General features: G+C 42.3%; 1 protein-coding gene across 1 annotated transcript in view; it reads right to left on the reverse strand.

The window, feature by feature from the left end:
- Disp1 (dispatched RND transporter family member 1) overlaps positions 1 to 25758 on the reverse strand; it is a 166269-nt gene that overhangs the window by 32660 nt on the left and 107851 nt on the right.

The following is a 25758-nucleotide window of genomic DNA, read 5'->3' on the forward strand; positions in this document are numbered from 1 at the left end:
CCCAAAGACCTGCCAGCACAACAGAAAAACCAGAAAGATGTCAACTGTGTCCTACAAGAAAGGACAGGAAAACAAAACATATGTGCTATCAGTATAAGTGATACTTACATAAAGAATATGCAATTTTCATGTATGAAGACCATCTTGGGTATGACAATTGAAGCAAAGTTTATTTCTATGGTAGGTTTTTGTTTGTGTTTACATTGTGTAGTTCACATAAGTTTTTATTTCTGATGTTAATTCTGTTAGGTTTTATAAGCAAGTAAACAGCTGACCTGAAAATGTTGATGTCTATTCTAAGCAATCATTACATATTCAATACTTTATTTTATTGACATTTTATCTCTCTGCTAACTGTACATTGTACAACGTAGTAGGAAGCTCTTGACAAAACCATGAAGACAGGAGACAAGAACAGTCTGCTACGTAGCAAAGAAAAGCCAACTATATATGCTGTCAGTAGAAACAAGACCTGTGCCTGGAACATGCAGTTGTCATGTCTGAAGACTTCTTGAGTGTGAGAGTTGAAGTAAAGATTATTTTTATGAGGTACACTTTGTTTGTATTTCATTGTAGCTCACATAGGTTTATATTTCTAATGTTATCCCTTAGATTCTGTGTCTATTCTAAGCATTCATTACACATTTGATATTTTACTGACATCTTATTTTCTTCTTATTTAGCTGTGGCAATTGAAGTAAAGACATCTTTCTGTAGAGTGCTATTGGTGTTTTCATTGTAGTTCACATAGAAATTTATTTGTGATATTATCTTTTAGCATACAGCTAAAGTATACAGCTGATGTAAAATGCTAATGTTTATTCTAAACATATTAAGAATTTAATGTTTTATTTTATTGATATTTTATGTTCCTGTTAACTACACATTGCGTAATTTAAGAATCTCCTAACAAAACAGCAAGGTCAGCCACATGTCATGTGTCCTACAAAAAAGACCAGGAAAGCAAAAGACATGTGCTGTCAGTGTAAGCCATACATGTGGATGAAACATGCTGTTGTCATTTGTGAAGACTGCTTAAGTATGATAATTGAAGTAGACTTTTTTGTAGAGTGCTATTAGTATTTTCATTGTAGTTCACATAGGAATTTATGTCTGTCATTCTTTTTTAGACTTTGTACACTAAAAACCAGTTGATGATGAAAATTTTGATTTTTTAATAAATACTCAATAAATATTAAAAATGCAGTATTTTATTTTCCTAACTTCCTGTTAAGCATTCATTATTTAATATAATAAAACTCATACAATTAAAATTAGTAATTCATCAATAGAAATAATTCTAAAGAATAAGCATGGGTGTGGCTTATTCATGGTTACACACCTTTATGACAAAAAATGTGTTATGCTCCTTTAAAAAAACTAATGAGAATCAAGATGATACAGAGGTCAGTGACAGCAAAGTTCAGACCCACAGAGATTCAGAATCCAGACACTGGAAAATAACAACACGGGGAAGGAAAACAAGGGAGAAGTACACTACCTGGAATCAGGAAGGAATTAATGGGAGAATTAAAAACTACAGAGAAGTTTGACAGATGAATCAATGCAGAGAAGAAAAGATGCTCACGGGGAGCACAGCCTGGCTCTGGAGAATCGAAGGAACACTGGGGGCTCTGGCAAGAAACAGCAGCAGTGAACTGGATCTGTGATGCCATGATGAGCTGTGGGAACAGTGTGGGTTTACTGAGGGACCCCCTCCACACAGCAGCCACAGATGCACAGGTGCCTACTGTATTGCCAGAGTGCATGGTCAGGCACCATTCTGGGAAAGGCTGTGAATCTGAACATGGGACTCAGAACTGCCGAGTGATGGCTTTACTTCACAGTTCCCAGTGCTGCTGTCCTACAGTGACTGGGTGAGGACAGCCATGAGAAGCAGCTGCAGACAGGGAGTAGCCTGGAAAGAGACCTCCGGAGGGGTCTGAGCTTGGGCCAGAAAGGATATGAGCCCCACCGCCACATCAGGAGACCAAACCTGGCCTCAGTTGTGCTGTGAAAGTGCTGGCATGGAACACTTGAGCCCTTGTCTAGTGGCCTGTGCTCAGCATGGATCTGGGGTCCAACTGGCTTCCTTATCTACTGGCTAGAATTGGGACACTCTTGGCTTGGACACTGCAACAGCATGGTGGTAAACAAGGGCCCTGTGGGATAAGAGGCACCTTACAAACCTACAGACTACAAGGCTGGTTGGAGAAAACCACGAACTGCTGGACTCCAAAACTGTGGATCTAGGAAAAAACCACTCACTAAAAAATAGAAGAGAAAAAAAATTTTTGGTTTTGAACTGTCTTTCTTCTCTTTCCTCTTTCATCTTCATTGTTTTATTGAGATTTTGTCCTTTTCTTCATGCTTTTTCTTTTATTCCTTTTAATTTCTTATGTTTATTCTTCATATTCTTTCCTTCTTTTCTCCTTTTTCTTTTATCTATTTCTCATTTTTTTCTGTTTCCTTTAATTCTATAAATCTCCTTCTACTTCTTATCAGGATCTTTTGCCACTGGTTAATTTTTGAATGTTCCTTCTTGGTTTCTTCCATTCCAAACCCTTTATTCTTTAAAAGTATAACCATGAAGCCTTATTTATTTATTTACTTATTTATTTTTGGTGCTGAGAAGCAAACTCAGGCCAGACAGGTGCTGTGACCACTGAGTCATATCCCTGGCCCCCACTAAGCTTTATTAAACTTTAGATAGTTGACACTATGTTACTTTTGTTGGATTCTTTTCTATCAATAGTGAAGGTAAAGTTGCTGTACTTATCACAGTACATATTTGCCATATGTCAATGTCTGGATATCTTACTATTTTTACTATAAATGTGGATTTCTTTCCTATGGTTGAAAGTGGTACATTATTATTTCTTATGGTATGTGAATATCCAATTTGTTTTGGACAGTTAATAATACTGCAGTCTGTTCCTGGTGAACTGAATGCTGGGCCAACTGCACTGCGTCCGCCCCTCTCAAATCAACAGAAGTCCTGGATCTTGAAACAAAGGCGAAAGTCTGTAATTAGTCATAGCCTGATTGCATACTGAAAAGCAGATGAACTACAGATATCCAAACTAGCAACAAAGCCTTTCCACTGTAAGTACCCACAAACCTAACCACAAAATCAAACAAACAGAAAAACTAGAAACATGAGAAGACAAAGCAATAAAATGCCTCCTCAAGCTTCCAACTCCCCTAAAGCCAATCCTGGGGGCATCAAAGGGAAAAGAAAGTAAAAGCCACACATCTGAAATTTGCAAGGGTAACAGAGGAGATTGAAAAATAGTACAGTAAAGTGTTCACTAGGATCACAGAAGGGATAATGGAAGCACTGAAATAATCAGGGAGCTTATGAGACACTAATAAAAAGCTAACTGAGCTCAACAAAATGATACAAAACATGAATGGCCAGTTTAACAAAGAATCAGAGTCCACAAAAAGGTTCCAAACAGAAATCTAGGAGAGTAAAAGTTACATTGAAGGTGTGGGCTGCTGGAGTAACCACTGTGAAAGCAGAATTTCACAATTAGAACACAGGGATGCTTTCAAAGACCAGTTACTAAGAAACACCTTTGAAAACAAGAGAACAGGAAAAATGGCTCCAACAGCTGTTAGATGACACCAAGAAGACTTGGATTAACTGGAATAAGGGAAGAAAAACAGGAGATGGCACACAGGCCTAGGAAGCCTGTCTACAGAAATAATAGCAAAAACTTGCCAAATATAGGGAAAGAATTAAACAGATAGATATGGGAGACCTGTAGAATCCCAAATAGCTAAGACCAAAAGAGAATCTCTCCACATCACATTAGTCAAAATACCTGACAGGGACAGAATCTTAAAGGCTGCTAGACAAAAGCAACAAAGGACTTACAAAGGTAAACACCTCAGAATTACAGCAGACTTCTCAACACGAATATTAAAGGCCAAGAGAGCTTAGAATGAAGTGTTTCAGTCCCTAAAACAGCTTCCAACACATACTTACATGTCCTGTAAAATTTTCCTTTGAAATTGATGGAGAAATAAAGTATTTCCATGAGAAAGAGCATCTCAGTAAATTCACAGCCATAAATCTGACAGTTCAAACACTTCTGAATGATATCCTAGAAAGAAACAATGAAACCAACAATGCCAAAAACTTTAACAGAATGAATGCGCCAGGCAGGGTGAATGGCTAACATGCTCCTGCCAGCTTCAAGGCCCAGTGGCACATGCATATTTGGGCAGCTTGAACCACCAGTGGGACATAGGCACGACCATATCTTTGGGCAATTTGTACCACTGATGATACAAATGGACACTATCACTTTCATCAGTCTTTTTATTAACAAAAAGCATTTAAAAAGTAGTTTATCAATAATTCTCTGAATTTTAATATGGAAATCTTACAAGTACACCATTGCTGATATATATAATAATATGCATTTAAAACTACTGTACCACAAATTAGCTGTATAACTTTTTATGATATTTTAATGTTTTCCTTAAGGAACTGTAATATGATGCATCTGGTCTGCTAAATCAATTCTTCTCTTTGTATTACTGTAATCAAGACCCCTTGAGAAGTGGTTCAACCTGCCTGATGGGAAAGTCATGCATGTGCCACTGATAGTTTAACCTATCAGGAATTACCACATTCAAATCAGAGCTGCCTGACAGGGAGACATATAAATTACAGCCCCAACATGAATATATGAAAGGACAGAGGGAAAGAATGAGAGGAGAGGGAGGGAGAGAGAGAGAGAAAGAGAGAGAGAGAGAGAGAGAGAGAGAGAGAGAGAAAGCAAGTGCACAACAGGAAAACGAAACAGTGACAGGGATAACTCAGTACCCTTTCAGTGATAATGCGCAACGTGAATGGTCTCAACTCCCCAATCGAAAGACACAGATTGGCAGAGTGGCTCAAGAAACAAAACTCAATCATATGCCATATACTATATTTAATTCAAAAAATTTTCATAGGTTAAAAAAAGAAAGGATGGGAAATAATATTTCACACAAGAACCCAAAACAAAGCACAATACCTATCTTAAATTCAGACAAAGTGGATTTCAGGTCAAAACTGATCAGAAGAGGCAAACTGCATATTAGTTAAGGGAACAATTCAACAGGAAGAGATAACAATTATAAATATGTACTAAATATTGCTTCTAAAACAAACACTACTGTACATAAAAAAATCAGGTAAATGCAACAATTATGGGAGACCTCAATACCCCACTATCACAGATAAATCAACTGTATAAAAAAATCAACAAAGAAATACAAGATTTGAACAAAACCTTTGAACAAATCAATTTGATAGAAATCTCAAAACCAGAGAATACACATTCTTCTTAGGATCACATGAGACTTTCTCCAAAACAGACTCCATACTAACCCATAAAGCATGCTGAAATAAATGCAAAAGAATCAAAACTATCCTAGGTAAATTATCAGAACACAGTGCAATGAAATGAAGTCAATGGGGCTTCCGGGAGAACACGGCGGACAGATAACAGCAACTACTGGAGGCTCTGTGAAAGGCTCGGCTCAGAAGTCAGGAATGGTGCGGACTAAGGATACATAAGCCGTAGAGATATGCTCTACTGACTCAGGAACGAACTGGGCTGAGAGAAACCAACTTGGAATGCAGTCCTGGCGCTAAAATAGGAACAGAAAAGACTCGGTGTGGAGGCTGGACCCCGCGCCATTGGAAGCCGCGATTTGGGTTTCCCACCGCTCGGCGGCTGGCTACTTCCACAGCGGCTCGGCAAGGAGAGAGACGCGCAGAAGCTCTGTGAACGGGAGTCTGCGAACGGAGTCGAAAACAGGACGGCAGGGAGGCGTGCACTGACTTGTGGTGAGGTGAGTGAGACAAACTGACACTCTACCACAGTTTGACTCCAGCAGAGGACTTTCTGGGCTCAGGCAGTCTGCGGGAGCAGGGCGCGGTGGCGACTCCAGCCACACATTCCCCTCTCGGGCGGGATTGGTGAAAAGTGCCTGGCCTGCGTGACGCTGCTGGCGGACTCGGTAGGCTAGCCCAACCCAGATCCCAGAGCCTGACGGTGGCCCAGAGGGGCGACTCCCGCGTAGGCTGCCTCGTCCGTAACTCCCTGGTGCGCAGTGGTGGGCGGGAACACCTAGCCAGCGCAATTCGATCAGGCTGTGGCTGACAGGCAGGGAAGCTGGGCCTCCTATGTAAGCTTGCATATATATAAGGAACAGAGAATATGGGAAAAGGCAGCAACAAGAAAGGCTCCTCGGCCTCCAATTCTGAGAAACAGGCAATAGCGGACACTGCACCAATAGACATTAAGCGCCATATAGAGAGCTTCATAGACCAATTCAGGAATGAAGTTATCAACGACCTGAAGCTAGAAGTATGCAGAATAGTTAGAGAAATGCTAAGCACCACCCAGGAAAAAACAGATGGTGGAATGGAAGAACAGAAAAAGAGGGGAGAATTGTTTGATGAAGAAAACAGAGAAAGCATAGAGTACGTGAAGCAGGTTCAAAGGGACTATCAAGAAATTAAGAAGTCTATCCAAGACTGGCATAACAGCTTGAAAGAAACTAAGGACAGACTATCTGAACTGGAGGGCAGACTTGTAATATGGGAGAATGAAATGAAAAACTTCTTAAAAATAACAAAGAAACAAACAGCAATAATACAAAGACAAGAAGATGATAAGAGGAGCCATAACTTAAGGATTAAGAACATAAAAGAAGAAGTAGGGACACAAACAAATGAACTAGAAAAGCTACTCACAGAAATAATCCAGGAGAATTTTCCTAATTTAGCAAAAGGTAAAGATACTCAGATGTACGAGGCATACAGGACCCCAGCCACCTACAACCCAAACAGAGAAACACCCAGGCATATAATAATAAAAATTCCAGAAATTCAATACAAGAACAGAATATTAAAAGCTGTCAGAGACAAGAAACAGACCACTTACAAGGGAACACCCATCAGAATTACAGCAGATTTCTCTGCACAAACCATCAAATCACGAAGAGCGTGGGGGGAAATAATTCAAGCTTTGAAAGATAATAATCTCCAGCCAAGATTGAGATATCCTGCACAACTGTCCCTGGAAATTGACGGAAAAACAAGGTGCTTCCAGGATAAAGAGGAACTGGGGGAATTTGCAACCACCAATTCAACTCTACAGAAAGTATTGCAGGATATTCTAAAAAAAGAAAAATACAAAGAACCCAGAAATAGTGGCAGAGAGGCCACAACGAATGGAGCAGAGAACAAAATGAAGAAGACAAACTGACAGCTACTGACAGAAAAAGAGCTCAACAGAAATGAGACAGAAAAGATTGGATGATAGGAACAGCTATTTTGGAGAAAATGACATCTTAATAGGTAATACTGATTTAGTATCATCTTGTTTTGAAGTCTCATCTAGCTTTTGTTCTTCTGTCTCCAATGGTCTAAACAGGTTGTATCTTATTGGATTTTATTATGTATGATAGTATAAGCAAAAACCTTTTAAAGACAAGGAGATTATACAGAAACCATTGTTCATTTTCTGTTAGTCGATTCTAAATACTCTGTAATGCTGTCATTCTCTTAAATGGTTTTACATTGTTTTGATATACTTAATGCTACAGTATACGAAGTTGTACTCAAGGACTTCAAGGAAAGAGTCAATATGGTAACTACTTTTGGGTCGGAATTATCTGGTGGTGAAACACTATTCTGCTTAAATGGTTATGTTTTGATCTGCGCTGTTTCGCTGTTATGCCCTCTTTTTTCTCAATCTCCATTCCATTATTTACTTTTTTATTTTTATCCGTTTAATTAAAGGGAAAAAAATAGCAGGATATAATAAAGTAACCCACTTTGACTTTCTATTATCTTGATTTGAAGCCCTGTATTACTCTCACCATCTTGTTTTTGACTGATGTTCCCCTATTCTGTTGTGCTGGATAGTATCAGGTTCGAAAGTTTAGGCATCAGCTGTGAAGATAATGAGATTCATTATAACGCCCATTCTCGTTAACTTTTATCTACTTTTGAAGACCTACAATGTCTCCAATGTTTTGGTTTTGTTGGTTTTGTTCTTTACTGTTTTGTTCAATTGTATTATAACTAATGATATAGGCAATTCTATTAGAGATAGCGGGAGGCATTATGGTAACCATTGTTGATCACCTTGTATTATGTTTTTATATTATCTATTATGTCACCCTTTTGACTTGACCGATTCTGTTCTGTTATGTCACATTTGGTTTTACTCTCTTCCAAAAAAGCAATAAGAACCGTGGGAGCAATGAAACCCAAAATGTGTAATAGTCATTGTACAAAAGAGAGGAAAAGAAAGTGCTCTAAACTATATAACTGCATGTATATTTAAGTGTATAAGATAGAAAATGATATCACAGAGTTTTATTGGATCATTGAACAGAACTGTTCGCAGTATCATTGTTGGAATGTCCACTCCAGAAGCTTTAATCTTGTGACTTGAACAATTATTTCTAAGATGGCAATATGTAATCCATTAACTAGTGATTTCCTACTGTTCATTTTTTTCTTCTGAAAATCTGTATAACTTGTACCCTTTCACTGTTTTTTTTCTTTTCTCCTTAAATAAAATTTAAAAAAAAAGAAAAGAAATGAAGTCAATGGCAAAAAAGAAAACAGAAATGATACAATTGCAAAGAAAAAAAAGAAACTGTACAATTGCATGGAAAACAAATAATCTCTTAAGTAATCAAAGAGTCACAGAAGAAATCAAAGAAGCAATTAGTCCACAGAATTAAACAATAATGCCCACAAAACATACCAAAACCTAGGGACATAGTGAAAGCCGTCCTAAGAGAAGTTTATACCTATGAATGCCCATAACAGAAAAACACAGCAAGCCCAAATAAATAACCTGATATACCTCAAGGTTCTAGAAAAACAATTCCAATACCAAGCTAGTACAAAAACAAAATTATAAATATCAGAGCAGAATTAATGAAATTAGACTAGAAAAAACAGAAAGAATCAATGGATCTAAGAGCTGGTTCTTTAAAAGTATAAATAAAACAGACAAAATCCTGGATAATCTTAGTCACCCCAAAATGTTTTTTTAAAAGTAAGGAAAAGACTCAAATAAATGCATTAGAAATGAAAAACTAACATCACAGCAGACTCTCTAAAATCCAAAAGATCATTAGTAACTACTTTGAGAACCTGTACTCTAGTAAAACAGAGAATTTGGAAGAAATACATAGAATCCTAGGTATTTACAAACTACCAAAATTGAATCAAGAAGTATACAAATCCTGAATAATCTAATACCAAGCAATGAAACTGGCAAAGTAACAAAAAAATATTACCACCTAAAAACAGATTAAGACCTGAAGTTAGAGAAGATGCAAAGCCGATACTCCTCAAACTCTTTCATGAAAGCGAAAGGGACGCAGCGCTCCTGAAGTCATTCCTGGAAGCTAGCATCATCCTGATTCTAAAACCAGACAAGGACCCAGACAAAAAAGGAGCATTATAGTCCAATCTGCTTAATGAATTCCGACACACAAATCCTCAACAAGATACTCGCAGTTCAACAAAAAGATCATAGATCAAGACCAAGAAGGAATACAGGAATGGTTCAACATATGAAAGTCAATAAATGTAAAACACTACATAAACAGGACAGGACAAAACCCACATGATCATCTCAGATGCAGAAAAAGCCTCTGACAAGATCCATTTATGATAAAAACCCTGAAGAAAATAGGATAGAAAGACCTTTTCTCATTCTGATAAAAGTCATTTATGCAAATCAATTAATGGAGAGACGTTGAAAGCTTTCCTTCCAAAGTCAGCAACAAGACAAAGATGTCCAGTGTCACACTTCTGGCCAATACAGTTCTTACAACATTTATCAGAGCAACCAGGCAAAACAAAAAGGAATAAAGGGGACATGACATGTACAGCAAAGAAAAAAGTCAAATCAACATTATCTGCAAATGATACGGTTCTCTACATAGGAGACAGAAAAGATTCTACTAAGGCTCTTAGAATTAATAATCAATTCAGTAGTGTAGCAGGATATAAAATCAGCACACAAAAACCAACAGTGTTCTTATATACTAATAATAAAACTCACTGAGAAAGAAATCAGAGAAATAGTATCTTTCATAATAGCATCAAGAAAAACTAAATATTTAGGAATTAACCTAACCAATGAGCTAAGAGACCTCTACTACAACAACTACAGTTGAAAAAGATCAAAGAGGACATCAGGAAATAGGAAGCTATCCTTTGTTCCTGGAGAAGCAGAACCAACAGAGAAACAAAATGGCTGTGTTTCCAAAACTGGCACAGATTTAATGCAATCCAACAGAGTTCGTAACCTGCCTTGAAGCCACCAGATAATGGACTAAACCTCTGCAAACTGAGCTAAATAAACCCATCCTCCTTTAACCACGTGTCAGGTATTTTGTCTCAGCAATGAAAAAAGCAACTAAGACAAATCCCAATCAAACTACCAACAAAATTCTTCAGAGAACTACAGAAAAGAATACTAAAGTTCATATGGAACCAGAAGAGACCTAGAATAACAAACTAAGTCCTGAGCAACAAGAGCAAGCAGGAGGCACCACCGTCCTTGACTTCAAGTTATACTGCAACGCTACAGTGATAAAAATGAAGGCGGTACTGCCAAAAAGCAGACATGGGGATCAACGGAACAGAACAGTTTGCAGAAACAACTCCAGGCACATTCAGCCACCTGATCTTGGACAAGGGGAAAAACCTTATGCTGGAGGAAACACACAATCTTCAACAAATGGTGCTGGGAACACTGGTTATCCACATATAGAAGACTGAACCGAGACCTGCATCTCTCACCATGCACTAAACTGAAATAAAGATGGATCAAAGATCTAAATACTACAACAGAAACACTTAATCTGATGGAAAATAAAACAGGTAAAGCTTTGCAGACTCATGTGTAGGCAACAACTGTCTTAGGAGAACCCCAGTGGCACAATAAATAATACCAAGAATCAACTAACAAGATCACATCACATCAAATTAAAAAGTTTCTGCACAGCAAAAGAAACAATCAGCAGAGCAAAGAGACAACCTACAGAATGGGGGAAAAATACCGTGAGGTGTTCATCAGAACTTAACTCTCCACAGCATGTACATATTACAGTCCAAATAGGGTACTAATATCTAGAACACAGAAAGAACTCAAAAATTAGACTTCCCAAAGTAAAAGACCCAACAAAAATAGGCAACTGAAATGTATAGTCACTTCTCAGAAGTAAATGGCTAATAAACGTATGGAAAAATGCTCAACATCATTGACCATTAGAAAAGTGCAAGTTAAAACCACACAGATTTCATCTCACTCCAGAAAGAATGGCCATCATCAAGAAATCAAAGATCAACAAGAGCTGGTGAGGCTGTGGGGAGAAATGAAGCCTTCTCCACTATTGGGGGTAGTGAAAAGTAGTATAACCATGTGGAAATCAGCACGGAGATTCCTCCAAAAACTAACACTAGAAATTCTATTTGACCCAAATGCTAGAAATTCTATTTGACCCAGCTCTTCCCCTTCTAGCTGTCTTCCCCAAAGAGTTACAGATGCCGCACTACAGCACAACATGTATATCCATGTTCACAGCAGCACAGTTCATAATAGCTAGATCTTGGCAGTGGTCTAAGGGATCCTCAACAGATGAATGGCTCAAGAAAATGTGGTCTTTCTACACAGTGGAGCACTACTCTGCCATAAAGAAGGGTAAACTGAAGCCACTCGTAGGGAAATGGATGAATCTTGAGATCACAATGTTAAGTGAAATAAATCAGACACAGGTGCTTAAATATCACATGGTTTTCCTCAAACAAAAAACCCAAATTAAAAATAAAGATCAAATAAAAGACAGGTAATTTAAAAAGGTGATTTCCTAAAGGAATTCTTGGTTTATGAATCACAGCACTGTGACTTCTGCATTTTGAGATGTTCACTATTTCGATGCACTTTAAAACTGGTTACTTTAGACTTCATTAACGAGGCGTCCTTGGTTTGTGGTAATGTCAGTTTGTGTTTTTGTTATGAAGTAAATTCTTGAGTGTGGAAGGAAAAAAAGAGAGAACTAAAGAGTTTGCAGTGTCATCGTTACACCTGTAACTTGAAAGCAATTTTAGTGGAAGACCGGGCAAATTATTAAATGGTCCCACCAAATATGAGCTCTGAATGTCCACGGCAGGTGCACAGAAAGCACAGCCCCGAGCAAAGGTTCTGGATGAAGTTTGGGGAATCCGTCAGAGGCACCTGCACAGGCTCCTGTCCCTTCTCGGTGTGCAGCTGTTTCCTACAAAGTGAGTGGCGCATGTCCCCCAGTCAGCGAACACGCTGCACTCCTGCAGCCTGCGCCATCGGCTGCCTTATATGGGCAGAAGCCAGCTCACAAAGGCCGAGCCCAAGCGCCCACCTGTCATGAGGGTGCAGTCACGCTTCGCAGGCCTCCTTTCCCACCTGAAATCCGGCTCTTCCACACAGGGAACTCAGATCTCTCTCTAACCTTGGTCTCCCTGTAGTGCAGCACCTGGGACAGAGCTGGCAACGATGTGTCCCAACCCCCTGAGGAGGGCGCCTGTTTCTCAGCATTATTAGATCATTCCTGTGTCTACCCTAAAAATTCCAACTCTCCAAGCACTCGCTGAGCTTGAAAGGTAGAAATAATCTCTGCTCTTGAGTAGGATTAGGGAGACAGCACCCCAGAGAGACACAGCAGGCAAGCTGCTAAGGCAGGACAGTGCGAGAGTGAGACCAGGTTGCTGAACATGCCTCTGTTTTCTTGGATTATAGGTCAAAATGCAGCTTGGTTCTGCTACCTTCGAATCAAGGACATGCACACAGCAAGCTGGCATGCAGAGCGCCACTGGCTCACTAGGGAGCTGCTGGGGTGAGCGAGCCAGCTGCCACAGACACTGTCCTGTCCCTCACGGCCTGCATCCCCTCCAGCTCCACACTGCCCTGGCCTCTCCAGGGTGCAAGGGAGCAATGAGGCAGGGCTCTCAGCACCCTTGCTGTTCTTTTAAACCATTCTGCTCAACTCTTCAGTCAAAAGCAGAAAGCTGAAGTGTACAAGCTGGTGGAGTTTCACATATGTTTACCCCTGTGACCACAACTCTGATCAAGGACCCAAAGAGCTCCTCAGTGGAGCTTCCCAGGCAGTAATTTTCTCCTGACCAAGAAGTAATTGACTTTCACACTGTAAACTAGTTCTGCCTAAAACATCCCCTTCTTTAAGACAGCTTCAGTTTAAGTAGAACCTCAGATAGTTAAACTTCAGGCTGAATTTAGGAAAACACATAAAAACAGAGTCCCACTAGTGTTTTAAACGAGCGACTCTGAAACAAGATGTAACCTGTTCAAATGACACACAGAGCTCAGGTTCCCCACAGAAGGCCTCTTGTGAGCACTAAGCCTTACCTTTAATGAAAAGCTCTGCATTTTTCTGTGGGCATTTCCAAGCACACACACGCCTCACTCAGGAGGACAAGAAGACACTACCCAGCTGAGAGACTGCCAGGTAGGCCCACTCTGGCACCGTGAGGATGCTGCTCCCACGAGCCTGCACTACCAGGGTTCCCTGCAACATGGTGTCTGTGACCTCATGACCAGTGTGACCTCAGTCCATGATCTCAAGAATGACCCCACACAGTGCCTTCCCACAGTAAACATCTGATAGTTACTTCCCAAGCCCTGCTGAAACAGACAGACAAAAATTTCTATTAATATACTGGTACTGTGATTAAGATTATTGCCAAATCAGACAGCCTTGGATTCAACCTCAGGCTCTACCACTAACAAATCTTTTAAACATGGTTCAACTTTTTCAGGTCCTCACTTTTTTCTTCTACAGAATGGAGATGACAATAATTATTGAATTCCTTGCGTCGTTTTCAAGACTAAATCAGAGAATGCATGTAAAATATAGCAGAATGCTTGATGTGTAGTAAGGGCTTGATGATGTCATTAACACTGTCATTATAAATTTTAATTGTAACTTTATGCCATTAAGGTCCATTTTCTTCACTAACGACACTTTTTAAACGATCTTAAAATGTGAAAGTAAATATTACACATAATCATGGAACATTTTAGAACACTTTTAGTAACAATAAACTTATGCAAATTCAGAGAAAGGTCACAGTGTCACAAAAATCACAAATTACACCAAGGAGGTTTGCATGTGATAGAAGAGTAGGAAATAACTTGAAGGCTGTGGAACCTGCAATTGCAATGCTGCTGGGAAGCTCAGCACTCCCGCAAGCTCCCTGGGCAGACTGGTGTTGTTCCCTTGGGCTTCACTGCTCAGCTGACAGCTCACACAAACTCTCTATCCACAGGTGGGGAGGGCGTCCAGCACACCACAGTGCTTCTGTCTTCCCACTGTGAGCCTTGCAAAAAACTTACAGTTTTTACCCAGATGCAGCCTGGAATATAATTTGCTTTATTACACTAAGCAGACACACTGAAATGACTCCCAGCACTTGGAGGCAGATTTATTTAACATGCGCATTGACAGGGAATCAACTGTCCCTCAGAATGTCAGGCCCTGATCTCTGGTGGGCCGGGGCTTATATGGGATAAAGAGCAGGAGTACAGAGGCAGAATAGCTTGTCAGCTGGGGACTGGTTCTTACAGTATGCATCACTGTGACAAGCCATTTCTGATTTTTTTTTTTTTTTTTTTGTCTTTTTCCTTTTTATCAATACCGGGGATCGAACTCACGACTGCCTGCTTACAAGGCAGGCGCTTATGCCGCTGAGCTAAATCCCTAGCCCCGACAAGCCATTTCTAAGAAACAAAAGTAACAGGAGCTGGAACTATTACCTGGGGAACAAACAAGTATATGAGATGGTGGTGGGGTGGGGATATTCTACTACAGTTTAATTTACAATAGTAAAGAACTGCTTTTCTTTTATATCATGATTTATAAACAGAAGCCTTAGGTTATTTTAACAAGGAAAAAATATTTCATTTTTAATCTATGTAATACTAAAAGCACATTAAACATACTTTTCTTAAGACACATCTAGATCCCTGATTATGACCATTCTACATTCATCAATCAAAGTCTACATTTTATTCATACTGTGATATCTATACACTCTCTTTACAACTGATAGGCATACATCAGTCTAGAGGAGAAATTAAAGCATGTGTTTCAGGGATGAGTAATGTTAAACTGTCTACAGACTACAGGCAGCTCTACCGCTGAGTTTCCTTTGCTGTCTCTGATATCTGTCTACTTTAAAGTGCACTTGAGCATTCGTGGTTACTAACTAGCTGGAAAAAACACTTTACCTCTAATTTAGCTGTTAAAATAAGTTGTAGTTTCCCTCCAAATACAGCAAGTATTTAAGAATATTGCTGAGAAGATACACTAAAAGACTGCAGCAAACACAAATAGAAATGTGTAACATACTTAGAAATCCTCCTGCCAACTCCATCCAAACTCTACAAGAGACAGACACCAGAAACTTAAGGGTGCAGAGCAAGACATCAGATCTGCCAACAGCCACCTTGCCTAGTCAGCAAGCTGGGAAGCCCACAGAGGCATTTCTGCGTGATGCTCCAAAAAAGAAATGTGCTTTGCACATAACTCAGCGTGACCTCTGCAAGCTCCACAGGACTCAACGCCCCGGCCTGCACATGCCGAAACCAACCAGACTCCCGTAACCACTTCAGTCCCAATTTAGATTAATACAAACTTATTAGTGAGGCCTGGTCCTAAGCACCAAGCAAAAGATGATGCGATTTGCTATTTCGGTCAACCAAAAGGAACAGCGTTACCCAAACACAGGGTGGGAATGGCAGGGGCAGGGCTGACGTGGCGTTTCCTCTGCAGTTTACCTCTTCTCCTTGAGATGAGTTTGGCGCCCTGCAGGTCACAGTTAGGAGCCAGCCACAAGCACATCCCTGGAAGGAGTGTGAAGCGGCCTGGGAAATCCATTTCCTGACCATTTGTCCCTGCCACTTTCCAAGGGGACAAAGGAAGGACACTGGGAAAGGCCAAAGGGCACATGGCAGGGTCTGGTACAGCCTACCAAGAGAAATCTAAAAACGCCCCCTTGCCCCCCATAGTAAAGAAAACAAAACAATTAGAATTCTGGAAAGGACAGCTAGCTAATTAAAAAATGTTTTAAAGAGTTGACAAGTAGTTCTGGCTAAAAGAAAACATTCTTCCTCAGCATGTGAAGTTGAAACATATGATTCTGTTGGCCCTTATGAGGTAATCAGCTCTTCTACATTTTAAAGTCACACGAAATTACAAAGTGCTTATCCTTAAGCTTTCAATGCCAGACTGCTGCTGTGAGCCCTGGACAAAATATGCTTAATGAGAGTATAGTATATACTTTTGTTAATAAGATGTCAATAATAATCATTAATAAGAGATCCAAGAAAAGCCCATAAGAAAGCCAGAAAATCCTTATTAAACTTAACTAAAAGCATGGAATGCTGGAATGAAGTATGCAGTCCTTAAGCCAACACTGACCAGACCTTGATGCTGTTCACCGAGAATTTAAGCTTTGGAAGGAGGCAGAGGCCAAGGGTAAGGAGTCCAAGAAGCGCATGACGCAATTTGGAGCTCAATGAGTTTAACTCTGTAGTTACCAGGGACCTCTTCACGATCAGATTCACTAATCTTCAGAAAGCCTGCCTTGTGGTGAAGTAGACTTAGTCTCTGCAGCTCTACAGACTGTGTGGAAGACAAAGCTCCAGACTAACATCTAAAACCAATGACCCAGAACCTCAGTACCTGCTGGGACCAAAAGAAGTATCTCCCCATTATGGTTCCCTTACGTACGTCAGTGAAAACAAAGACACAGCAATTTTCTGTTTAAACCTCTACAGTGCAGGAAAAACAGTCTGGCAGAGGAGTCACCTTGGTCCCTGAACTCTGTCCCCTGTCACTGACCATCCTTCCTCTCCCTCCCATACTCCATCCCTCGAAGGAAAACTTGCAAAGCCAGGCAAGGAGTCGGGACGCTTGGGCAGGCCTGGAGCCCGGCAGAGACAGTGAGAGCAGTGCTTTCGGGGAAGCGATGGGCAGGCCCAGGAGACCACAGACACGCACACAGTGCCTGAGGCAGGGACAGCCTGTGAGCTGTCCACTGCTTCTCAGGCTCGAGGCAGCAGTGTGGAGATGCCGTGCCGCTTGCATCTGTGCTGTAGGAAGCATCATGCAGGAACATCACATTCACACTTGCAGTGACGGGCCTCGCACTGAGCAAGTGGGGGAGAACCAAATCCAACTGAAACGGCTACTTAGCAAAGTCATACAAAACAAAGCCTCAGATTTGCTTTTGGAATCTCATGTTAGTCCCACTTTTAAACTTAAAAGAATACACACCAACAAAGCAGTGTCCAAACTCTTACTAGGAGCTGGGGTCCACTAGCCAGTCTTTCACCTTTATGATTTACTGGCTACTTATGAAGCCACGCAGGCTGGACCTGTAGACACGCCGGGGGTAGGCCCAGGGGAGCACTGAGAGGTCCCCCCAGTTGGCTATCCCAGGGTTCAGGCTCCTGGTCCCGCCCCAGGGGCCCCTCACAGGGGACTGAGAAATCAAACACAAAAGCAGGTCAGAAGCTCTGGCACACAGCACTGGCTACACACCTGTCCTGCAGTCTCTTCACCAGTGCCATGACCGTTTTCTAACAGTCAACGTAGTTGGGGTGGGGAGGTTTAACGGACAGGAAGAAGCATCCCCGAGGCAGACACAAGCAACAATAATAAAGGAAACAAAGCCTTTTACCTCTATGCCCACTATCTGGGCGAAGTCTTTCTAGGGCATCAGACCAACACCTCCTGATGTTTATCACCAAATGCACAGAAAACCGAGCTCCCCTAGGAAGCACCTGGATGATGGTCAGAGACCCATTCAGCAGCACCTCCCCAGGCCAGACCAACAGCTGAACAGACTCAGGCACCCTGAATCATGGGTAGTGGAACAACATAATTACTGCACGTAGCGTAGTTAGCTGCTCGATGGCTGCTGTGTGCAGTCTCCACAACATTCTGAATCCACCATCTGGGAAGCACCCTTCTAGGACCCTATGCATACTGTTCTTCCAAGGAGGAGCAGGGGGAAGGCCTTTCTTTTTCTTCTTTTCTTTTTTTTTTTTTTTTTTTTTTTTTCTGTCTTTTTGAGATAGGGTCTTGCTATGCAGTTCAGATTGACCTTGAGTTCACTATGTAGCCCAGGTGGGTCTCAAACTTGCAATAATACTCCTGCCTCAGCCTCCCAAGTGCTAGGATTACAGGTGTGTGCCACCATGACCAGCTGGGAAGGCCTTTCTTTACCCACTCCTATGACTTTGTCTCCCTTCTGGAGACTCACATAATCACAAAACTGTTACTCCAAGCATGTGGCTATTTTTGTCCAAATCTTCCCTCTTCCACTAGACCAAATTGTTTAGTCACCATAAGCAATCTAACTTCACGAGGTTTTGTTTTCTAAATATTGTAAATTTTTTCATGAAACAAGATGTCTCAAGAAATAATTTTTTAATCATTCATTCAACAAACATTTATTGAGCTCAACTCCAACATAACAAGCAATTAGTTAACTATTTGGTTTGTATTTTTAAAAAAGAGCTGTAATTTTGTACAGTTTTTCTGAAAAGAATACAAAATGGTACAGCAATGAAAATCTGCTTTAAATGCTAAGTTATATAAATGCTTTAAAATTACACCTAACAATCCACTTAAGCTTGGAAAGAAACTGGAACAGATAACAATAGCCTTTTCCTGGAATTAGAGATGAAACTAATCCATAACACTGTCCTTTCTGAAGTTGCACTGCTTGCCAGCTATTACTCAACTTTTCAAAACTCTTTTTCCAATCAAAAAGAAGAACACTTGAACCATTTCTTTGTTTTCACTCTCTAATACCTGCTAAACTACTAGCAAGAACACAGAAAGGAGGCAATTAAAGGCTGTATCTGCTTGTTCCAAATATCATATTAATGTTTCAGAATAAAGAGAGTACTGTGTTGTTCTTTGACATTCATCATTAAGGAAAGAGATGACTGAGGCTCATATCCTGAAATGTGCTCCTGACTGCTCTGTGATCTCTGTGAGGCCGTCTCTAAAATCTGCTCACTTACAGCAGAAAGCAGACTCCAGCAGTCTGACACCAAGACAGGGCTCTGTCTAACCTGACTGCCAAGCTCACTATTCTGGCTATATCAACAAAAGTAGGCCCAGGCAGCAAACAGCAACAAAAACTTAAGAAAAGAAAGGAATAAAGATCAAAAAGGGAGGTGAATACCTGGTGCTGGGCCCTGGGCCCAGTGTAAGACAGTGACTGTTCAGAGAGCTCTCTTCTTACAGATTGGGAAACTGAGGCAGGCAGTTACCTAAAGCTATAAGCTAATGGTATGGCAAAACCAGGATTCCAAAGCCCAGCTCTTATCGCATCACTCTGGGCTATGGGGAAAGAAAGATGAATTCCAGGGGAGCACATAGGATCGATTTAGGGCCAGCTGAATTCATCTTCCTTTAGAAAAACCACCCTTTTACCTTTACTTACTCACAAAAGCCCAAGCAGCTAGCGACTGAATAAACAGACACTTCTGTTTTAGATCCACTAAATAATAGTGTGTGCTGGGATCTTGTGTGCTACGTGGCTGTGGCTGTGGCTGTGGCCGTGGCCGGTGGAAGACTGTGAAGCGTACCGCATATACACTATGTAATATTGTCTAATATAGGGCTTTAGCTCTACAAATTTGAAGGAAAAGGAAATTTTTATCTTTTAGCATTTCTTTATTATGTACTAAACAAAATACAAGCAATCCAACCCCAGCTAGCTGGATTCTGTTGGCAAAAGGGTATCACTGTTGGCACTGCTGCTGCCCCACACCACTATGGGAGTCCTGTCTGCTTTGAGAAGGTGGAGGGGGACCACACGGCCTCAGAGCCCAGCACCACAGTGCCGGCCACAGCTCTTGCAATCAGGCTGAGGCCCTGCACCTGCCCAGTGTGTGGCAGCCACCAGCCACAACACTAAAAACTTGCAATGTGGCAGTGTCTCTCAAGAATCACATTACAGGTTCCTGGGTCCTACTGAGCAGAGACGGCCTGGCACAGTCCATTCCTTCCTGCAAGGGACACCTGTCTGGTCCCTTACATCAAGAAATAAAGATGAGGGCTGGGAATATGGCTCAGCAGCACAGTGCCTGCCTGGAAAGCATGAGGTTGTTAGTTTGATTCCCAGTACCCAAAAAACAAAACAAAACGCCAACCCCACAAGTAAAGACAAACATTTTTCTTGCTATTAATGACCTTTTCCTGGTAAGGAAGGAGAGTGAGTCTGCTGACCAACGTGGTCTGCTTTCCTGCTCAGTTCATCTATAGGCCTAGCTAGTGCCTCTTGCAAGAACAGTACCCCAGAGGCTGGGGACTTAGCTCAGCGGCTTAAGCACCTGCCTGGCAAGCACAAGGTCGTGAGTTCAATCCCCAGTACAAAAAAAAAAAAAAAAAGCTCCCCTAACAGCCGTGGTTGGGACAGAATGTGTACTGGCCAGACAGAGGTCTCCAGGGCCGAACTTGGGACAGAATGTGTACTGGCCAGACAGAGGTCTCCAGGGCCGAACTTGGGACAGAATGTATACTGGCCAGACAGAGGTCTCCAGGGCCGAACATGGGCTGAGCCCTCCGCGCCTTCAAAGGACCAGCCTGCAGTTCCACCCAGCAGCACGCACTCATTAAATGCTGGCTAAATAGAGGAGTGGCCTTCACTTTTTTCACTGCTGCTTCTGCAGCAAAAGAAGCAACAAGGCTGACTCTGGTAGTCTGGGCTCAGCAGGGCTCTGGATCTGCATGGGTGTCCAGGTCCAGTGTTGAAGGTGAGCTCAGAGTGACTGACTCCTGGCTAAAGGAGACAACTCGCCAGCAGGGACCAGGCTGGGTACAGTCAGGGCGACCTGAGCCTGGGGCTCAGAGCCGCAATCACCCCACCCTGTCCTACTGGAGGAGCTCACATGTTCACTCTGCCACTCTGAACACACAGACTTTCATTTCTTACTTTGTAAGAAAAGAAGGCTTTCTCGAGAAAACAAAGTTCAGAGGGCAAACAAAAAGAACACCTCTGAGGAAGTAGGTTACAAACTAGCAAACAAGAAACTGCGGAAGAGATGCACTATGCAGCATGGGAGTCCTGTGGCACCGGGGCAGAACGGTCCAGAGACCTCCAAGTGGCTGTGTGCACACAGGAGTCACGTGCCGCTCCATGCCATGCACTCTGGGCCACTGCTCTGACTTCCCCAGGGTTATGGAACCTTCGGTGTGACCACCTGCCTATGCAATTACCTTTGGAAAGACAAGAGCACACTTGGCATTAGCCCAAAACCTCAGGAGCAGAGCCTATGGTGCGGCCAAGTGTCCTTATGCATCCTCTGTTCTAACCAAGAACACTTCTTCGCAGCAGATTAAAGACCACGCGGCCAAGATCCGCACCTGTGTCCTCTCTTAGGCTATAGAACTCCCCACTGATGGTGCAGTGACGCCATCATCCTTTCACTTATGCACTGCAACGCACAGCCCCCAGGGCATCCATCAAAACCTGCTCTGACCACACGTGGGAGCATGATGGGCTCCTGAGCGCTCCCTGCACTGCAGGATAAACACAGACCCTGCCGTGAAGCCTTGTGGAAGCTGGACCATTCAGGATGCAGAATGAGGAGCAGCCCTCCTGTGACCGTCCCGCATGCCACCCATCCAGTAACCCTGCTCTTTACCCTGCCCTAGTATGCTTTCCCCTCACAAGCTTTCTCCTTACACTGCCTGCTTTCCGTGCCATGCCTTCTGGGGTCCCAAGACCCCTTACTAAGTCTTAGTCATCCTTCAAGGGTCACTGAGTGCTCTCCTCAGCAGCCGCTCCTAACCCTCACTAAGCTGCCTGATCTTCTGAGAGTTCCTTATGGTTTCTACTGCAAAAGAGCTGTCTTCTGGTACCATAGTTATTTTACCTAGTTCCCCACAAGACTGAATCACAGATGGGCTTATGGGCTGCTGGAACAGGCACCGACCTTATCTCGTGGTACTTTCTATGCTTCTGAAAGGCTCCCTTCTTTCAGTCACATTTGTTAAAGGTTGAGCAATGAGTATACATTCCTCACTGATGTACGAAAGTCACACACACAGGCGCATGCACCTATACCCGTAGCAGCTCAAGGCCTCAGAACAAGGCCTAGGAACCTTCCTTTGGTCCAGTACACCCTCCTTGGGCCACTATCTTTCCCCTAGCTCAGTGACAGTGACTAGGCTACCATGAGCTCTCCACAGTGTCCCCTCATCTCCTGTGTCTCCCATCCACCCTCAGCCTGCATGTCCCTGTAGTATTCATCACCATACTCTAGCTGCTGGTCTGATTTTTCCTACTTAATGCTCTATAAAGGCAAAAACAAAAGCCTCGATCTGTTTAGGATTACACTCAGTATTCAATGCATAAATAACATAACAGGAGTGGGTAGATTCAGAAACAGGGAAGTAGCCATTGGAGCACACTGACAGGTGATCTATACCATTCTTCTGCAGGTGTCTCTAGAAGAAGTCTGTGTCTATGCTGACTGCAGAAGCACTGAGGCCCAGGAGGAATCTCTGGCAAGCCTGAGACCCTAGTCACCCAGCCTGGAGTGCAGAGGGGTCTCACTGTGCAAAGTGCTGCTGACTCCCGGCAACAGCTGAGGGGTATATGGGACAGGTTGCTCACCAACTCCAAACCTAATTCCAGAAAACCTTCCGCTCATCACATAGTCCAGAGGGAGAGGACTCCATGACTAGAGCAAGTTCAGAACTTTCAGCCCAGATGACCCAGGCAAGTGAAAAGCTAAGAAGCAGAAGCTGTTCCCCCAGTCATTTCAATGTAGAAAACACTGCCAGGACCCCGGCAGTTATACAAACTATACAAATGGGTGCAGACTTACTCCAGATACATTAGGCAGATTTAAAGGAAGGGGAGGGTTCAGAGAGAGCTGCCAAGACAAGTTCGGAGGACAGTTCAGAGTCTGAGAACGAGGACGGCAGTGTGTCCTGTGAAGTCCCCATGGATAACATTAAGTTCCTACTTCAGAAGGTGGAAAGGCAAGATTAGAGTTTTACACAGTCCAGCAAATAAAACAAAGCAGAGAGAAAGGAATGCAGTTCTGAGTGTCTCCCATTTCTGGCACCTACAGTGTTTTTTCTTTCTTTCGTTTTTTTTTTTTTTTGGTGCCAGGGATCAGACTCATGACCTTGTGCATCCCAGACATGCACATGAGCTGCTAAGCTAAATCCCTGGCAACCTACCGTGTTCTTCTGTGCTAAAAGAAAACCTCTATACAAATCTAACAGTTTGAGCAAAGAACAGTTCATGAATTGGGCAGCACTCAAAATGGAAAGGATCTCAGAGAGCTTCACTGTGTACTGTGGGCAGCAGGCTTTGCAGCTGAACACGGAAGTAAAGTACAGAAGTAACTCGGCTCGTTATGGTGAGGCTGACTTGTCTGCACATAGCGTCACCCTCTGTGGGCCTGGGACTGGCTGAAGCACAGCTGCTTGTGTCTGGCTGGAACCCAGATACTTGTTAGCAAAATACACTCCCCTATTTTATCTGTTAAAGATTTTCCTTATGAGTCATTATGCACCAAGATCATACTTCCTTCTCCAATTTTGCACAATAGATGGACTCTACTTAACAAAGTCATTTCCACATAACTAGAAAGTTTTCAATGTTTCACCACAAGAAATGATCAATGCTTGCAGGGATAGGTATGTTAATTATCCTGACTTAATCATTACACAATATTCACAGGCATCAAAACAATACATTGTACTCATAAGCGTGTACAATTATGCCATCCACGTAAATAAATAAAAAGAAAAATATACCCTAAAAAACGATTCTATGATTGTAACAAATTGTAATCAAAAGGCTCAAGTTCTTGAGGTAAACTTCTAAATACTTAAAATTTTCTTCATTAAATTCCACTTTCTTTTCTTTCTTTTGGAGGATGACTGTGGCACTTTACTGGGTTTTTTTCAGGTGAAACAATGACCGTTTGCTTCCCCTTCTACAGCGTGGGTGCTGTGTTGTGCAGCCACAGCCCTTCCCTGCAGGGACTTCTTCACTGGCTTCATTTCCCTGTTCAATATCACCCTCTTGCTCGGAGCACCATGCCTTCCGTCCAGCTGACATCCACAAAGCAAATCCACCAAGGCAAGTACAGGGGCCTGCGGCAGAACCATCTGCAGTCAGCTCAGCGTGGTCGCTGAGGCCCCAAGGCCAGCGCTACCAGCTTGCTCTGAAGGAATTGAGTGCGTGCACATTGGGCTCTCATTCCTTGCGAATTAGATCACTGAGAAACACTAAGCCTGTCCAGAAAACCCTGGCACGACCTGGTACACTCAAAACATTGGTTATTTGCCCATGGTTTTAGGGCTTCGTAGCTTTTCAAAAGGAGGGTTCAGCTTCAGAATGGAGAATATTTTATTTCATCTCACCATGTCATTTATGACTCAAAAACATCAATTCTATGACCACATCATTTTAGAATGAACTATTTACACAGTTTGATTCAAAATGGAAAAAGTGGGCCTGGGGATTTAGCTCAGTGGCATAAGCGCCTACCTTGCAAGCAGGCAGTCGTGAGTTCGATCCCTGGTACCGATAAAAACGAAAACCACACACACAAAAAAAAAAAAAATGGAAAAAGTCTATAAGGGACTGGGCAGCTCAGTACTGTCAGGGCAGACCTTCTAGAACAAGGCTCTGATCAAGTGGATTTGAAAATTAGAACACACTCCAGAGGACTCTCTTTCCACTCTACCTCTCTTCCCTTTTCTCTCATCTCTTTCTTCTCTAAAAGATTAAAGCTAAAATATCTCAACAATGTGCAAACCCTCCTAAAGATGAAAAGCATTTGTCATTTAAGCCTTTCTGGAGCTGGTTCATTAATTAAAGAAACTCGCTACATCCACATGGTGCATTGCTACTCTTGATGAAAAGAAAACAAGTGGACAGGCCTGGGTAAACCTGGGCTGTACTGAGCATCTCTGCAGGTGCGATGGTGTACTAACTGCCCACCGCACCTGCACACAGCTCCCAGAGCAGCAGAAAGCAGTGTGAATGCAGGTCGCAGTGGCCTCTACCACAGAGACAGGTAATGGCTGAGAGGGGGACGCACAAGCTTTCCAGGTGATAGGCATGCTCTCCCGGAGACTGAGGAGCGGCTTACACAAGGGGACAGCTTTGTGCACACTGAACAAACTGTATGTTTATAATCTGTGCATTTCCCTGTAAGTTATACTCATATTGGAAGGAGAACTCTCTCATCAGGTCATTACAAAGCTTTATGAAATAATCTGTGATGTCTACAAAATCATACGTTATTTACAAGCCACCTTTCCCTGCTTCCCTGCAGCGGATGTGACTAACTCACCTGGGGAACAACGCTGCTGAAGAAACACCTATGAGAGACACCATGGGCTGGCAGGGAGAAGGTGCACAGTGATGAAGATTTCTCTACTGGTTTTCAACTTACTAGATCGAAAAATGTTCACAAAAAATACTTTTACAGTCCCGTGCTACAGATGATGGTTTCATCCTCTATGGAAGGAACTGTCACTTCTGCCTGATCTCAGCATATCACACAGTCACCGCAACTGTAGACAGAAGCAGTGATTGCAGTGGGCTGGGGGTTTAGCTCAGTGTCATAAGTGCCTGCTTGGCAAACATCAGGTTGGGAG

This window comes from Cavia porcellus, unplaced genomic scaffold, assembly GCF_034190915.1.
Source record: "Cavia porcellus strain 051 isolate PalLab524CR breed Dunkin Hartley unplaced genomic scaffold, mCavPor4.1 scaffold_26, whole genome shotgun sequence".
NCBI classification, from domain to species: Eukaryota; Metazoa; Chordata; class Mammalia; order Rodentia; family Caviidae; genus Cavia; species Cavia porcellus.